The sequence below is a fragment of the Equus quagga genome, chromosome 8 (assembly GCF_021613505.1).
Source record: "Equus quagga isolate Etosha38 chromosome 8, UCLA_HA_Equagga_1.0, whole genome shotgun sequence".
Classification (NCBI taxonomy): domain Eukaryota; kingdom Metazoa; phylum Chordata; class Mammalia; order Perissodactyla; family Equidae; genus Equus; species Equus quagga.
Window position 1 is genome coordinate 96340683 of NC_060274.1, and position 19262 is coordinate 96359944.

At 34.4% G+C, this 19262-nt stretch overlaps 1 protein-coding gene across 13 annotated transcripts in view; it reads left to right on the forward strand.

The window, feature by feature from the left end:
- FOXP2 (forkhead box P2) overlaps positions 1–19262 on the forward strand; it is a 516090-nt gene that overhangs the window by 56661 nt on the left and 440167 nt on the right. For 12 of the 13 annotated variants that reach the window (XM_046670389.1, XM_046670390.1, XM_046670379.1 and 9 more), the window contains one exon: positions 10381–10525. The gene's annotated coding sequence lies outside the window, so the exon portion shown is untranslated. Of the gene's footprint in view, positions 1–10380; positions 10526–12077; positions 12152–19262 lie in introns of those variants that run through there. The other variant, XM_046670386.1, reaches the window with a different exon arrangement.

The window sequence follows — 19262 nt, forward strand, 5'->3', positions numbered from 1 at the left end:
TATTTATTCACATGATGGATTACTGCGGCTCAGAAAAGGCAGTTACAACCTATTGAGTAAATAATTTTAAGTTTTTAGAAATTTGGAAAGGCTTTGAAGGGTTCATAATGATGTCTCATCTCAGTTGTTAGAAACAGCCACTGAATACCCTTGCTTTTTTCTCTAAATGGTATTTCAATTCTTAAGTGTTTAAGCAACAAGAGAAAACAGAGGAAAAAAACAAAGGGAAAATTTAAACCAGTTGCCCGCAGGTATAGACTTTCCTTCTTCCTTCCCATGATCAGATACCATCTCCCCAGCATGAAAAAACAAATAGACAAACAAAATCACACTCAAAGGAACAACAGAATACTATTGCAGCAAAATGGTAAGGTTCCTGGAGGCTAAAACAAAATTTCAAAGATATACAGTTGAAATTGCAAAAATATTTAAAATAAGTGGATGTAGTTCACTCAGTTTGAAAGGTTCATTTTCATAATAAATTGTGGTTTGGTTTCAATTTGATTGTTGTGAAACTTCTGTTTAAGAAGTAGTTTGTTATTTTTAAGTTATCTTGAAAATTAAGTGCTTCATGCTGCTTCTGTTCTTTCAAAAAGAAGACAAGAATTTTTGGTCTTAATAATTAAACTTTTGTACATTTATGTATTTTCTTTTTTCAATCATGTGGCACCAGGTTCTTTTATTTCTAATTCAGAGATTGTTTGAACTTTACAAACCTTTTGCATTTATTTGAGATTAATTCATTCCTAAAGAAAGTGAGGAAAATAGTTTGTGGTTTTTTTTCATGCAGTACTAAGTTTATCTAGACATCGTAGGTTTGTGATTGTAACATCTTTTGACAAGCAAATTAGACCGTAGAAAGAGCATCCAACTTGGAGCTTAGGGCATATGGTGCTACCTTCTGCAAATATAACTCAAAAACAAGTCATTCTGTTCAGTGAGGGGTCATGTTCAGACTCGGGTTCTTTAGTAGGCAAAGGAAGAAGTAGCCTCTTAAAGAAAATTGTAATCTCAGTAGAAAAATGTACCTGTCTAAAGTGAAGCTAAAAGAAGAGAGATTAAGAAACCCATGCACAGAATTTCATTATTTTTAAGATCTAAAAATACAATTTGAATTTAAAAATAGTTAAGGGAAACAATTAGGGTAGCAGAAATCCAATAAAATAGTTATTTTGGTTATTATTCCAGCAATTAGAATTATTACTCCTATGAAAACTTTGCTCTATAAAATAATACTGTGATTAAAACTTAGTATCTGGTATCTTGTAGCATGTCAGCATGGTGAAAAGGATTGTTCTGAAATGCTCAATTGAACACACTATTTTTGTGTGTCAACATTCCTATTTTAGTTATCTTATCTAGAACTGATAGGTAAAATAGTCCAATATATACATATCCTAGGATTTCAAAGTTTGGATAAAGATGAGAGAGGGTCTGTCGATCAGTTTTTAATTCATATTGTCATTTTGAACATACACTTCTCCAGATGGTGGAGTTTTGACTGCCCATCAGAGAACCAGTACCTTTGAGACAGCTGTTGCGGAGAAACCTCTTTTACATGCTTTAGGTCAAGAGTAGTCAAACCTGTTACAGCACCTGCTTTTGCATATGCAAATCTGTTGTTTTGTCATTTCATTGAACACGGAGAGGTAAGAGTCTCTTGTGGTTGTAAATAAGTCTGGAACATCGCCTACATGAAATGAAATCTGAGAAAAAGACAACTGTGATTTCTGTTGTGTAGTCATGGGAGGTTGCTTCTGTTTGGGGCTTTGTTTCTGGAAGACTGCCTGTAATTTGGAGGGAGGGTAGAGAGGCAAGTTTATGTTTGGAGGCAAGAACGGGGAAGGTGTTTGCTGTCATTGACTGTAGGGTAGTTGTGAAGTTTGACATGCCCAGAAGCTACCGAATGCCATGTGGGGCCCCCATACACTGCATACCTCAGTTTTCATCATCTGATGAGCCTGCAGCAGGATTTCCAGGCACTGGAGTCGACAACATGTCTACTTTGGTTTGGAGCTGATTGATCCACGGAACAGAACATGCTTGTGGGATCTTCCCTTGCTATAGAACATAAATGATTGAAATGCTTTCTTTAGAAAAAAAAGTATCATTTGTTTATACAGCTTACTGCTTATAAGAAAGAAATTGTCAAATAGTAATTGCAAGCAGAGTTTGCTGGAAACTTTCATAATGTGTGTGAATTGTTGTCTTGGTCAACTTTGGCACATCAGAAATAAAAGTGGGAAAATGCAATTAGGGGGAAGAGAGGATGGAAGGAAATTCTTTCCTTATTTACTGTTTCTCTTAAAAAAGGTAGTGGCATATAATAGAAATGGCACCTCAGGATTTGCAGAATGACTGAAGATTTTACTCTGTGTTGCCATAGGTTGCTGTGGGGGAGAAAAGGGAAACAGTAGAATTGATGAACAAATGTTGCATGCTGTCATTTTAGATTACATTATTTTACTGTGAAGTTCCTCCTAATTTTCCTTTTTGAAAAATAGTACAAAATGCATATGACATAGAAAGTAATGTTACAAATCTGTTGATTGTGTTAATTATGTTGAAGCGTGTTTATTCTGACATAGATTTACAATAAGCAGGAGTAAAAAATATTATTTTCTTGCTTTGGGGGAAAAATTAAAAATTCTTCCCTGACCTTTCAACCTTGTCAAATGGTTTCCCTGCTCTTGACACAGTGCATTATATTTGCAAAGGTTGGAAGTTAACTCTTCAAGGTACTAGACATCATTTTTATTGGGATATTAATTCTCAGAGGTGCTAATCTCATCAAGATTTGTAGGCATTTTCTTTCATAGGCCATTCTGATTTGTAGCTCTTTCTTTTCACAGCAGTATTAAATACCAAACCTTCTCTGATATGGAAGTTCATTAGAGATATGTCTTTGATGGCAGCCCTTTCCTGGCTTCAGTTTCAAATACCTTGATGTAAAGCTTAAGAAGCCATTGTGTTGTAAGCCCTCCTTGATGTGCCTTATTTAGATCTGCATAGTAAATCAAGGAAAGCAAATAACAAGGCAGCAGATGGAAGCATGGAGATAAGGCCAGTGAACAATTGTATTTGTATTTTGTTATGATGTTGACAGGAGCTAAAATTCACTAATCTAGTTCAACTGATCTGCATTTCAAAGAAATCTCATTTAGCAGCAACTTGAAGGTTTGTAGGATAAAGTTCTTTTATTGCAGCTTTTATTGCATTCTTTGCTAATTTATCTGGTCAAGATTTAGCCTTGCTTACTTAAAGCAGCAAGCATGTTACAAGGAGTCTTAAATACTATGAAAGCATTAATGTCTAGACTATGAACTGAAGGTAATTACATATCCAGCTCTGAATAGGGTACATTTAGAAAATACTGTTGTCCACACTCAATTGTCAGGGCAATATAGATAAGATAGTTTTTTTTTTCCCCCTCTCCTGCTTGTTTGCTGTGAGATTTTTTTCCACTTCATAAATAAGCTAATATAGAATCAACTACTCAGAAATTATGCACAGAATGAGTATATCTCCTTTAAATGTGAATCTCTTGATGCCAATATTGGTTGTGCCCTTTTGAGAATGAAGATTATTAGTTTGGAAGTCTGATATCCTTATTTAACTCTGCAGTTATAAACATGTAAGTGAAATACATTTAATGGGAAATTTAAAGTGTTGTAATAAGCATACTCTGTAGACAACATGTACAAAGAATACTGGTATTTTCTAATTTTGATTATACATGTTATTTAATGGAAATTAGTTATTTTGAATTATAGTTAGAGAAATTAAATATTATATGTGTATATTTATATATTAATTAAATTTTGAGTAAATTTGGCTTGCACTGGTTCTGAAAGGAGAGATTACTGAGTTAGGACAGTTATACTGAGCTTAAGTCCCATCTCTGCCACTTACACCCTCTGAGATCTTGGATGAATTACTTTCTTCTCTGAATCTCTCCTGTAAACTGTGGGGTGGGAGGAGATGAGCCAGATGCATACAAACTCTTTCCAGTTAGAAGATGCTGCTCCTTCACTGACAGCTCACTTTATGTCAGGCACCATGCTTGGCCCGAAGTTTATGCAGGTAAGTTCTCTTCCTTAAGATAATTGAAGTGCAGATGTTCCATTTTCTACAGTTTACTTGGGGCCAGCCTTGTGGCGCAGCGGTTAAGCGTGCACGTTCAGCTTCAGTGGCCTGGGGTTCTCTGGTTCGAATCCTAGGTGTGGACATGGGGACGTGGCACCACTTGGCATGCCATGCTGTGGTAGGCGTCCCACATATAAAGTAGAAGAAGATGGGCATGGATGTTAGCTCGGGGCCAGTCTTCCTCAGCAAAAAAGAGGAGGATTGGCAGCAGATGTTAGCTCAGGGCTAATCTTTCTCAAAAAAAACACCAAAAAAACTCTACAGTTTACTGCTAATACAATTAGAATTTGGAATGTAATTTTGTTCTTCTCTCTCTAACTCTTATTAACAACTCCTTGGGTGACCCCAGATTTGTTGGGTATGCTAGTTTTGATCCTACTTTCTGTAAGACATAGAGAGTTACTTTAGCAGTTCTTATGAGAGATTTGTTATATCATTTTAAACAAATTATCATATAACATGATTTTCTTAAAAGACAACCTCTGATTTTGTTTTGGCTTCTCAATTTTAATGTTTATTCAGAACTTGAGAGTAGGTGTTTAAAACCAAGTATTGTATTTGACTATCTTAGTATAGTTTGTCCAGTATGTTTTCTACAGAAGTCAGTCAAATAATGACTTGGTTGTCCTCCATGAGACATATTTTTGACAGATTTATTTAAAAGTTGAAAATAATAGTGGTGAAAATTATTTCCTGGAATTGATGAACATAAAAGATTAAGAAGGGTTTAACATAACTGTCTTCCTTTGCGTTACACCGTAGCTCTGCTTCTGCCTTGCTTGGCATTCCTTGTCAAATGGTTCAGTACTTCCTTCGTAATAAAGCTAGGTTGTTAAGAAAGACGCAGATGAATAAGACATATTCTCTATTTTCAAATAGTTTTTAATTAAATGTGAGAAATCAGATATGTGGACAAATGTATTACATGGTAGATTAAGTGAACAGCTTTCAAAAGGGAGCTGTAGAAAAAGTGCTTTGTGAGTCGATTACTTCTGGCTAAGAAAATAAGCGAGAGCTTCACGGAGGTGATGGTAATTGAATTGAGGCTTGAAAGGTATGCTACAGTTTGAACAAATGGAATTTGAGAGGAGAGAGACGTTCTAGGTGGAGCAAATTGAGACTTTAAAGACCGATAAAGGCAAACATGAAATGTTAAGTTCGATCCTGGAATGTAGAGACTAGTGGAACAAAGTCAAAGAGAGGCAGATTTCATCCCAAGATGAAGGGCCTTAAGTTTCGGCTAATACGTTTTGGTTTATTTAGTAGGTATTGAGCAACTCCTCCTTCTGTTAAACACTAACTGATGCCTAGTAAGAAAACGCATCAGGGAAATATTTGCATGATTTGAAGTCAGATTTATTGAATTTAGGTTTTAATGTGTTTCACCCCTTCCCTTATGCCAGTCTAATAGGTTATAAAAATGTGTTATATATTTGAAGAACTTTGTTAGGTCTGATATATTCTGCAAAGCTTAACGATGAGAGAAATGTTCGAAGATGTTTGGTGAATGTAAGGGATATGAATTTGAAATTGTCATTGGAGAAATGAGGAAAAGACTATCATTGTAGAGGTGGAAGAGACATTATTTTTAAGATGCTTTATAGAGACATTTGGTATATATTTTTGAAACTTGTGTGTTCTTAAGTAAAAAGAAGGTTTGAAATAAAATTCTGAAAATATATAAGCCGTTATTAATTTGAAGAAGGTCAGAACCAGAATATTCAAATGAAGATATTTGAGGCAGTAGAGGATAAAGAACTGAACAAAAGGGAGTATGGAGAATTGCATTCACAGGCTGTTTTAGGTAATAAAATTAAATAGTAAGGATTTCTTAAAATGTAAATGGATTGCATATCATAAGACTTTTTATTGGTTGTTCAGAACTCAGAAACCATGTTATACATGGCTTTTGTGTTAGAGGCTAGCCCATCAATTTAACCTTGATGTCAAAAAGGGATGATCTGTGTCTCTTACAGAGCTTGCAAATATTATTTGTTGATATTTATTATTTTTTTTAAAAAATATGAAATTCATTGTTAAATCTTGAAAATTGGATCTTTCACACACAGTAACAGACACACGTACACACAGTCACAGACACACGCACAATAGTTTTCCAGCCTCTCTTGAAAATTCACATTTGGCAAGCCTAAACTTGCATTCCTACACAGCAAATACGGTAACCTGATCGGGGTTAAAATCCACCTCTTTAGAGACTTTACTGCAGTACCCTGCAACTTTCTTTTATCTTGCACCTAGCTGCTTTACACTTTTATCTTTGGGTATTTTATTTTGTGATCTTCATGATGTATTTGATGTTTATCATACTATTCTTTCTAGTAATATTTGCCTTGAAACCTAACCACTACATGCAACAATTTTATAAGTGAAACGTGCTTGGATTACCAATGAGATACCAGGAACAGATCGCCTATTCTTCTAGTAGGCTTGGATTCCCCCTTGTCTTCTGCTGCCTTTGAATCCTTTGCAGGACTTTGCTCCCTCCCTAACTGTTGGTTGCTTTCTTGGTCTAGGAAGAATACTGTCAGATTTGCATTTCAGAAAACAAACAAACAAAAAAGTAAAAAGTGCTTAGGTTGTGTTATGGAGTGTGGATTAGAGTGGATTCATACTGGAGGAAGGGGGACCAGATAGGAGATTATATATTCAGTAGGAACTTAAAATCTGCAGGTCAGCAGAGAGATATATACATTTGGGAATCATTTGCAACAAGTGGTGGTTGATGCAAGAAATAGAATGCAAATTAAGAAAAGAAAAGGACTAGAATAAAGTCTTGGGAAAGCTCACACTGAGTATGTACGTGTAAGAATAGGAATTAGCAGAGACTGAAAAAAGGAGGTCCGAAAAGTAGGAGAGGAATCAAGAAAGAGGGGTGTCAAGCAAGCCAAAGGGAGAGTTTTAAGAAGGAAGGAGTGAAAAATAAGCTAAATAAGTTAAACAAGTTAAGCAAACCAAGAATTTAGAGGTCACATTTGGTGGGGCCGGCCCTGTGGTGTAGTAATTAAGTTCGTGAGCTCCCCTTCAGTGACCCATGGTTCCCAAGTTCGGATCCCAGGCGCAGACCTACACACCATTTATCAAGCCACACTGTGGCAGGCATCCCACATATAGAATAGAGGAAGATGGGCATTGCTGTTAGCTCAGGGCCAATCTTCCTCAGCAAAAAGAGAAGGATTGGGGGCAGATGTTAGCTCAGGGCTAATCTTCCTCACCAAAAAAAAAAAGTCACATTTGGATTTGTCATCTAGGAGGTGATTCCTATGCTGATGATTAAATGTTTAGCTTCAAGGATGTGAGGATTTTAGTAAAGCTTTGGCCGTCTATGTGGATTTATTAATGTTAACAAAATAGAATCTTATTAATTCTAATCCCAACAAAATATTTTTATTATGTAACTTATGTTAACTTATTATCCAAACTGGCACAGTTTTGAGAAAGAAAGGGATAGGTATAAATAATTTCAATAAGTGTAAACCACATCTGTCCAGGCAATCCAGGAGGAATGCTCACTCTGATTATAGTTCACATTTGTAGAGTGCCAGCTATGTGCTAGACGTAGACTGGTAAAGTCTTTACCAATTTATCTGATTTAATGAGTAAGAGTTTTAATGCCAACATTAGCAATTCTTTCTTTGTATATACTGAATTCACTGACAAAAATGCTATACATAATTTCAATGAGGTTACTGAACTTATCTGTTTACTTAAAAAAAACCAGACTGTTACCCACTGTATACGAAGTTCTATCCTAGGAAGTGGGGAAATGAAGACGATTAATACCTGGTTCCCACTGTTGATGTTCTACAGTGTAGTTAAGACAATCTGGGAACAAAATTTCAGTGTAAAGTGGTGAGATGTCATGATGATAATGTAGTTTGTGAGGACCCCAACTAGTATTTTAGTACATTATGTCCTGTAATTTTTCAGGTTAGGATTATAGTGTTTTTGAATTTTGCAAGGTAAAGTTTGCTTTTTGTGAAAAAATAGTTTTATCAATGGAAAAGACAAGGTATAGCTAATTGTACAGATAAGTGCATTTTTCTCTATTATAGAAAGTATAATCTGTGTGTGTGTGTGTGTGTGTATGTGTGTATACATATTTGTGTGTGTTTTTTGTAAAAAAGTTTTGTCAATAGAAAAGACAAGGTATGGCTAATTGTACAGATAAATGCATTTTTCTCTATTATAGAAAGTATAATCTGTGTGTGTGTGTGTATATGTGTGTATAATATTTGTGTGTGTTTGCTTTTTGTAAAAAAAAATTTATCAATGGAAAAGACAAGATATAGCTAGTTGTATAGACAAGTGCATCTTTCTCTATTATAGAAGGTATAGTCTATATGCATGTGTATATTTATGTATGTGTATGTGTATATTTAGAGAGGGAGAGATCAGTTCTTTATCACAAAAGGATTCATTTCCATATCTATAACGTAATTTTAGCCACACTCAAGCTATATTCTGTGAAGGGTCTGGCCTATTTCTCTGACACATCTGGTAGATATGTATGGCATTAATTAGCATAGGTATTGCTATAAATGACATGTCAGTCCAGGACAACAAAAAGTATTTGTTACTGATGTCAATCATTCATCCTTTGTCAGTTCAAAAGGCTTCCCTAAAGGAATGTGCATTGATCTTTACTGACCCAAGATACAGCAAAACCATTTCTGTGTTCTAGAGACTAAAGTAGAACTAACTACCTATGTTTGAAAAGCCATATGGAAATATTCATATAGAAAGTACATGTTGATAAGTTTTAGTAGTAAGACTGTTAAATTAGGCCAGGGTTAGTTGAATCTTTGGAAAAGAAAACATAGTAGTTTTTCTGTAATCCTAAAATCTAGTCTTGAGTGAGTTTTCTCCTTATATGGCTTTAATTTTTGGTTGTAAGATTTGTGTTTTTGTTTCACCTTAAAATAATTTTGAGGTATGCCAGGTAAATGACTGCAAGTACCACTTACAATGGTTAAAAACAGAAGGGGATCAAAAACAGGTATCAATTTGTGATCAGATCCATTCTGCTCACATATATTTTGGTTTTTGTGTTTGGCTATTCTGATATAGATATTGATTGGGTTCATTTGTTTACTATTTTCCCACTGTAGTTTTTATTTTTTTAAATAATAATCACAAATGGAATAGTCTTAAGTTTCTGAGCAAAAACTGGCTGTAAAGTGCTAGCAGACGTATTTCCCGAAAACATCTGTATTTTATTTCCAATTTTTCTCTAAATTCTCTCCCTATGTTCTAATTTATTATTTAATGGAAGGCAATAGGAATGACTTTAAAGTAAGGCAGGAGGGTGTGATCCAGCATATGGTACAAGTTGAAGACATTTATCTTAATATTTCATTTTAATGAGGCAGAAAATCTCCATTATTAGAAACCTACAATTTGATAAAATTTGTAGAATAGAATTAATTATCTTAAAATTGTGGATGTTCATACCCCAAAGGTCAGATAATCTTATGTCACATTTCTGTGTCCTTGTAAAAGATAGGATGTGTTGCATTTTTACATCTGTTGCATTTTTACATCTTACAGTTTTGTTAGAGAGTTAATAGGACACCAGATTTAGAGTGTACCCATGTTATGTACTCTGATTTGACCAACATGCCTCGTTTGAATAGCAGGTACCCAACCTTTGTACCATTTTTGAAATTCCTATTGCAAATTTCTTGCCCTGTCTTACAGACCCTCTGCTATCTGTTTCTGGTCTGTCTCATGCTTTTGAAATCATCTCTTTTTATTATTCCATTAAAATTTTTAAAAATGGATTTTCCTTTACACTTTTCTAATCATCCTGTAATTCTTTAGCCCTAAGACATTAAAATGAATGAGTAAAAATATTTGATACCTAATCGTCTCTGCCAGTCCATTCAAACTCATGGATTTGCAAAATTATGTTAAAGTCTTTTAAAAATACATTTGAGTAGGCTTTTGTAGTCATTTGGATTTTGAATATTAATTTTCTCTTGCTATGCTGCTTAGCTATAAAAATGAAAAGGAAGATAGATGTGGATTTCTTTTAGTGGTGTTAATTTAAAGTACTTGATTTATTTATTATAATATTCAACAATGGCAATTCCTACTTTTTCTGTTCACCTCAGATCCAGTAGAAAATAATGAGAAACCCCCACCCCCTAGCACAGTAAGAAAAAAGTTTGCTGCATTTTGTAATAATTGATTAAAAGTATAATTTCCCCCTAGATCAAACAAATAATAGAAGTCTGTTGAAGCTTTGTCCTGACCTATTCTGGAAGTAGAAGAATACCCTGGAGAAAGAAGCATTGTAAGCACAAAGAATAAAACTCCTCAATCCTGGGAGAGAGAATTAAAGTCTAACCTTCCAAATGTAAGTCATCTGTACTCTATATTTTCCATCCCTCAGTTTTTGTGGCTATTTTGGGTATTAGTAGAAAAATATGTGTTGACAATATTATTTGGATTTTTTTCTCTACAAAAATACAGGTGTTTTTGTTGGCCACTTTTAAATTTCTATTTGCTGACATTTTCTAACTAATAATATAAAGTGATGCTTTACGATAATAATATTTAATGCAAAATGGATTAATTTTAATTTTATTTTCTGGTAGAGAACTGTTAAGAATTTTGAGACCATTCTGATGAAAAGAAGGTAACTTCCTTTGATTTAATATCTGCAATTGTGCTGTCATAATCCCTTTTTCTCTAAACTTTGGTTTTTTCTTTTTCTTTTATTCTCATATCTGAGAATAAGACTATCTTAATATATCTATTTAAATCCACCTTCCAGTAAGAGAGACATTAAGTCCTTTTTTCACTTTGCATAGTGAAACTGAATTGGACTGCATTCCTAGCCATAATCTACTATAAAAATATATAAATTTTGTCAGCTCAGCGTACTGGAAAGACTGATTCTTTGTCTTGTTAGGAAGAACTTAAAAAAGTTGTGTATTAATGATTATATAGAAACACAGAATTCAGTTACTGTTCAGAAATTGGTAGAAAGAATGATGATTAAAGGCAATATTTGTTTTAGGAAGATTATTTGGAAGGAAATTTCTTGTCATCACCACTATTATCTGGAAGTTACATGGTGCGTCAGCCTTGTGATAAGGCACTTGATATGCAACGTAATGGCTTAACTGCTGGAAATGTGACTTTTGTTTAACAACTGGTAACCTTTTTCATTCCTCAGTGAAAGAACTCAGTGATAGAGTATTGTTTGGATTTTTGTAAGTGCAAATTATGCAATATAAAATGAATACTTATTAGAATACTTATAATCTCCAGATTGAAACGTGAATCTTTACAGGTTTTGAATGTGATATTGTTATTGATATAGCATCTGACAAAGTTGTCAAAATAGTCTACAGTCAGAAATCTCCATAATTCTAGATTCGTGTTTAATCTTGTTGTTTGGAACTTTCTGACAGAGCCACAAAACACTGTGGCCATTCTTGACAATCTATAATTGAGAGTTAGGATTCTTGAATTTAGCAGAAACTATGCATTAAAAAGAAACTTTTTGATTTTGGTTTTAGATATATTCAGCTGTAAATCTTTCTATCATTGAATGAGAGATACCTAAGAAAGACTAGAAATATTAGCATTCCTTTCACTGACCTGAAACAATTGCTCTTCACTTAAAACTTTGATTTTTCTTATTGAAAGTGTGATGAAATTTAAAAAGTTATTTAAATTTGGTGGGTCAGTAGTGAACTCTCATTTACTGGTTTGAGGTTGATGAAGGATTGGAAAATATTGTTATTTACAGAAAAATTTTGTTGATCCTATGCTCTGCAGCAATGAAAATGGATAAAGCATAGCAATAATAATACAGTTGAATCTCATAAAGATAATGTTGAGTAAAAAAACCTTGACACAAAAGAATAATACTATATGATTTCTTTTATATCAGGTTCCAAAACTAGACTATAATGTTTAGCGATGCTGAAAAGTGATTACCACAAAAGTAAAGATAATGGTTAAATTGTAGGTAGGTGGTAGAAATTGGGGTGGAGGTTCCAGGAGCTTTTGGTGTGTAAGCAACATTCTGTTTATTCACTGGGCTGGTGTTTGCATGGGAATTTGCTTTGTGAAAAGCTATTGATGAGACACTAGATGCTTTTGTGCTGAGATCAGGAACAAGGTAAGGATGTTCCCTCTCACCACTCCTATTCAATATCATAGTGGAAGTCCTAGCTAGGGTGGTAAGATAAGAAAAGGAACTAAAAGGCATACAGATTGGGAAGGAAGAAATACAACTGTCTATTTGCAGATGATATGATTGTCTATGTAGAAAATCCCAAAGAATCAACCAAGAAGACCTCCTGGAGTTAATAAACAATTATAGCAAGGTTGCAGAAAACAAGGTTAACATACAAAAGTCAGCTGCTTTCCTGTATACCAGCAATGAACAACTGGGATTTGCCATCATGCCAGCACCAAAAAAACTAAACAAGGAAACACAGGTATAAATTTAACAAAGTATATACAACATCAATATTAGGAAAACTACAAAATTCTGATGAAAGAAAATCAAAGAAGATTTAAATAAATGGAGAAATATTCTGTGTCCATGTATAGGCATATTCGATATGGTTACGATGTCAGTTCTTCCTGACATCTATAGATCTATAGATCTAGATATATGTAGATCTCTGTAGAACTAGATATATAGATTCAACACAATCCCAATCAAATCCCAGCAAATTATTTTGTGAATACTGATAAACTGAATTTTAAGTTTATATGGAAAGGCAAAAGACTCAGAATAGCCAACGCAATATTGAAGAAGAGCAAGATCAGAGGACTGACACTCTCCAACTTCAAGACTTTTTATAAAGCTACAGTAATCAAGACAGTATGATATTGATGAAAGAATAGACAGATCGTTGGAACAGAATGGAGAGCCCAGAAATAGACCCACCCATGTATAGTCAACTGGTCTTTGACAAAAGAGCAAAGAAAAGACAATGGGAAAAGGATATTCTTTTCAAAAAGTGGCAAAGGAAAAACTGGACATCCATATGCAAAAAGAAAAAATCTAGACACAAACCTTATACCTTTTACAAAATTAATTAAGTATGGATCATAGAGCTAAGTGTAAAATGCAAAACTATGAAACTGCTGGAAGATACGATAGGAGAAACTCTAAGTAACCTTGGGTTTTAGATAAAACACCAAAAGCACAATCCATGAAAAAAAATTGATAAGCTAGACTCTATTAAAATGAAAAACTTCTGCTGTAAGAAAGACACTATTAAGAGAATGAAAAGACAGGTCACAGACTGGAAGAAATTATTTCTAAAACACGTATCTGATAAAGGACTTGTGTCCAAAATATACAAAGAACTCAACAATAAGAAAACGTATAACCCAGTTTAAAACAACAGATCTAACCAAAGAAGATATACAGATGGCAAATAAGCATATTAAAAGATACTCAATATTTGTATCATTAGGGAATTGCAAATAAAAAGGAGATACCACGACATACCTATTAGAATGGGTAAAATCCAAAACATGGATAGCACCAAATGCTGCCAAGGATGTGGAACAACAAGGACTCTGATTTATTGTTGGTGGGAATGCAAAGTGATACAGCCACTTTGGAAAACGGTTTGGCATTTTATTACGAAGCTAAACATACATACAATATAATCCTTACCATACAGTCTTGCAGTTGCGCTCCTGGGTAGTTAACCCAAATGAATTGAAAACTTATGTCCGTGCAAAAATTTGCACACGAGTATTTATAGAAGCTTTATTCATAATTGCCAAAACTTGGAAGCAACGAGGATGTCATTTAATAGGTGAGTGGATAAACAAATAGTGATACATCCATACAATAGACTGTTACTAAGCAGTAGAAAGAAATGACCTATCAAGCCACAAAAAGATGTGGAGGAACCTTAAGTGAATATTACTGCGTTAATAAAGCCATGTGAAAAGGCTACATACTGTATGATTCCAACTCTCTGATATTCTGGAAAAGGCAAAACCGTGGAGACAGTAAAAAAAAAGTCGGTTATGAGGGGTTGGAATGGGGAGAGGGAGTGATGAATAGGTGGAACACGGGATTTTTAGGGCAGTCAAACTATTGTGTATAATACTGTATTGGTGGATACATGGCATTATTATTTTTCAAAACCCATGGAACTGCACAAAACAAACAGCGAACCCTGAGGTGAACTCTGGACTTTAGTTAATAATAAAGTTTTAATATGGGCTCATCTGTTGTAGCAAATGTACCATGCTAATCCAAGACGTTAATAATAGTAGAAATTGTGTGTGTGTTGGGGATGGGGAAACGGACGTATATGGGAACTCTCTGTACTTTTTGCTCAATTTTCCTGTAAATCTGAACTGCTCTAAAAAACTGTCTTTATGTTAGATACTTTTTTTGCATGTTTAATATAATTTTTAAAAAATATTTAAAAAGCAATTTCAATGATTCTGTTCAGTAGAATTCTGAGAAAAAGTGAGATAATTTCAAATTTACTCTATCTACACTGAATATTTAAAGTTAAAAAGGTAGAATTTTAAAATTGGTATTTTGTGCTATTACAAAGCAATGTATTTTATTTAGGGAAGTGCTAATGTCCATGGAGGAGGACCTCCAAACTTGCATGTGTTTACTAACTTTTGACAATTTACTTACCCAGCATAAACATATTTATTTTAAGGTAGATATTTCAGTTTTGAATTTGAAAAGATACTTTTTATAATATAACCCAAACTCATTCTATAGTAATGAACTACTCATCTTTATTGAGCTGTTCGTGGCTTCCTTCCTTAAATTTTAGTCCATTTTATGCAGTTGTCCATCATCCTCAGAAAGACTTACTTTTTCACCTAAGTGGGACTTTAATTTGTTAATTTTAACATCAGTATGTTGTAAACGAAATGAAAAACACAGCTGCTCTTTGTATTCTTTCTTTGAATAGAAATTTTCAAATAGAGTTTCAGTTTAAAAATACTGGATATGGGCTTGTCTCTAGTCCCTTTTTAACTTTCCTTTCTTCTTTCTCCTTACCTTCCTTTTTTTCCTCCTTATTTTCTTCTTTTTTTTCTGAGTGTATTCTGTTGGTAATTTTCCAAGGAGTGAATATAATCTTGGTTAGTTGGTTGACATTAACAGAAACCAGAAATTTATTATTCATAAAAATGAAATACAGAAATCCCCCTTTTCTTCAGTCTCTGGATATAGCTAGGCTCAACACAAATGTCTAGGGAGAATGCATCTGTTGCTATTGCATTCATTTTTTTTGTTTCTCTGAAAACTTGGCATTTGTAAAATATCTATGATTTTGATTTGGCTTGGCCCAAACCCAGATTACCAAGGAATTACATTTTGAACATATTCAACTAAGAATTATCTTTGTAGCAACTTTTCCTTTGCCATATTGAAATTTTGGGAATAAAATCAGATTTTGTTTTAAAAACCAGCTATGTTTCTTCATAGTGCCAGAGTGAAATTTTTTCTATGTTAAAGAGACACAAAGCAATACTACAATCTATCTAAAACTCATTTTAAGCTTACCATGGAGGAAGAGTCCTACTCTTGCGTTTGACAGACCTGGGTTCAAATGTTTGGTCTGCCACGTATTTTTTATATTGATCTTGAGTAACTTTTGCATGTGAAAAAAAGAAATAATGATGATAATAATTTCCTTATAGGGTTATGTGAAGATTAAATGATCAAACAGAAAATACCCGGTGCATAGCAGGCACTCAATTAATGGTAGGGGTCTCTCTTGCCTCTCTATATATGTGGAGGTGTGTGTATATGTTTGTATGTATGTATGTGTTTATACACACAGATATGCATATTTATCTCTGTGTCTCTATCTCCCTTTTTCTCTATCTATGTATCTCTACCTATATATACAGCAATATGCAGTATGTAGCCATATATTCTATATATTAAGTCCGAAGCAGAGAATTCTTCTGGAAAGGATATAGTCCTGGAATTCAGGAAATATGGATTCTATTGCCACATGGAAATATTTAAAAAGTTATTATTTCTTTGTGCCCTAGTATTTATGTAACTTTATATTAGCCTACCTGGAATGTTTGTAAATTCTTAAAAGAAGATCTAAAGAATATTTATGTTTCCTTTACAAATTCCCAGCAGGCAATCGAAGAAGCTTTTTTTCCCCCTTCAATGTGTAATTCAGAGAATGATATACTACTACATCTTGATTAGAGTTCAAAAGATGTGCATTGGTCAACTTGAGAAGATGTATTGGAATATGGGAAGCAAGATAATTTATTTATTAAATGTCTGAAAAGAGATGTGTCAGTTTTAACAAGATACAAACTACAAGGTCGAAGTTGAATCTTTCTGAAAAATGGACGTTCACATGATTCAGTTTTCACTAAAAAGCAAGGCACCAGTTTCTTGGAGCAGCTTTGTACAACCAATCATCTTCCTAACTGATTTGACTCTTTGTAGAATAGAAATTCAACAAAAAAAGGTGTAATACTCCATGTTCTTTATATGATGTAGGCTTTTTAGCAAAAGCAGCTGTTAATATCTTAAGACAGGAGCCCATATATCTTGCTTAAATGTCTCATCTGACTTTGTGTCTTGTGACACCTGAGTGACTACCTCAAATCTTAATTGGCTGCTCTCAGACACCAAAGGGAGGGTTGTAACAAAGAAGCAGAATGCTTAAACACAAGGATAAAATGAATCAAGCTAAGTATTTATCATAAAACTCTGAGCTCTTGGTTTTAAGTGAATATTATTAGGGAAAAAAAAGCAAAACATGTTTTCTTTGTATCTCTTCAGGTTTTAAAGACAAGATGGTACAGACAAAACTTCTTGTTAAACACAAAATGGATGGTAACCTTCAAATCTGTTTGAAGGACCAGCTCATTACCCATTGAGTCCACTTCCAAAGTAACGATGCAAAGTGATGTCTGGGACAAGGCACTGAGTATTCTGGAATGAGTAACTTACTTTTAGTGGGTGTGTCGATGGTCTAGTTTGGTGGAGTTGACTGTTCCACCCGTGCAGCCGTTATCACTTAACCTGCTCCTTGTTGGTGATAGCCCTGGGGAACGACATAGAGGAGCAACAAAGTGGTCTTAGGTCAGGTATTAAAGAATAATTTGAGGGTATATATTCTCCACAGCTATGACCTAAAGTTCATTTCTGCTCAACTCTCTTAAATATTTAATGATTTTATTATTGCACAACTTAAAAGGCCCAAATTCTCTTTTTGGAAATAAGAGTATACCATTTTTTGCATATATGGAGTATATTTTAGGTATGTCCAAAGGCATTAAGTGTATTAAGACCTGAAATCTTTACCTAAAATAAACTCCCACCAGCCATCTCAGGTAACTTATGCTTTAAAAAACATTTGTTAATCTGTTGATCTGGGCAAATTGGTTAAGAATGTTTTTCACTGAAAATTATTTTAAAGATTCTCTTCACACTAGAATCCAAAGTGATAGCTTTAAGATTTTTATTTGAAAATATTGTAAACATACACAAATTAACACAATAGGTACTCACATATCCAAATTTGACATATGTTAATAATTTGTTATATTTCTTCAGATCTCGCTCTTGCTCTTTTTAAGAAATACAATGCCACAAATATCGGAAAAGCTGTGTATTCTCATCCTGTCCCATTTTCTCTCTCTAGAGATAATTGCTATACTGAGGTTGGTGTTTATCTATATTCTTATACTTCTGTTTTTTGTGATTTTAAAATTTAAGTGGGATCATATCGAATCTGCCCTTCTGAAAAAAATTTTCTTTCAAAATTAGGTTTAGAGGATTTATATATGTTGATACACACAGGTCTGATTTCTTAGTTTTTTTTAAAGTAAGCTTTTATTGAAGTATATATCATACATTTATGATTTTTGCAGTAGCATATAGAAAATTGTAAAACTCTTATATCTGTGTCTTGATGAATTTCACAGAACAAACACATCTGTGTAATCAGTACCCAGCTCAAGAAGCAGCACATTACACAGTGCTTTAGAAGTCTCCCCACCTTTTTCCACCCTTTAGTTACTATCCCTCCCCACCCCCTACCAGGGAAAGCATATTCTGGTCTCTAATAACATGGATCAGTTTTGTCTGTGTTGGGTTTTGTTTTTTTGGCGAAGATTTGCCCTGAGCTAACGTCTATTGCCATTCTTCCTCTTTTTGCTTGAGGAAGATTGTCCCTGAGCTAACATCTGTGCCACTCTTCCTCTATTTTGTATGTGCAGCACTGCTACAGCATGGCTTGGTGAGCAGTGTGTAGGTCCGCACCAGGGATCCAAACCTGCAAACCCTCAGGCCGCTCAAGCAAAGCAGGCGAACTTAACCACTATGCCACTGGGCCAGCCCCAGTTTTGTCTATTTTTGAACTTTATATAAATGGAATCCTTTAGTATATAGTGTTTTGTGTCTGGCTTCTGTTTCTTTTTTTTTTTTTTTAAAGATTGGCACCTAGGCTAACAACTGTTGCCAATCTTTTTTTTTTTTTTCTGCTTTATTTCCCAAACCCCCCAGTACCTAGTTGTATATCTTAGTTGCAGGTCTTTCTAGTTGTGGGATGTGGGACACCGCCTCAACGTGGCCTGACGAGCGGTGCCATGTCCGCACCCAGGATCTGAACCCTGGGCTGCCACAGCAGAGTGCGCGAACTTAACCACTTGGCCACGGAGCATGCCCCAGGCTTCTGTTTCTTAATTTTAGGTCTATGGGCTTCCTCCATGTTATTGTGTGTAGTTAGGTGTCTATCCTGAGGGCTATCTAGTATTCTGCTACATGAATATACCACTGTTTGTTTTTTTCTATTTTATTTTGGGACTTTTGATTTGTTTTCCTGGTTTTGGCTATTAGGCATAGCATACTCCTATACATGTCTTTTAGATATTATGTATATCTGTGTAGCTAGGAGTAGAACTTTTGTTTTCCAGGGTGTCTACATCATCATGTCAATTTAGTGTCTGTATCCTCGTTTATCTCGATCGTAGTGTCAACAGTAGTAGGCCCTACCAAGCAGTCTTCCAAAGTGGTCGTCCCAGTTTACCTTCTCATCATCAACTGAGTTGCTCCTCACCTTGCTAACACTTAGATTGTCTTTTTT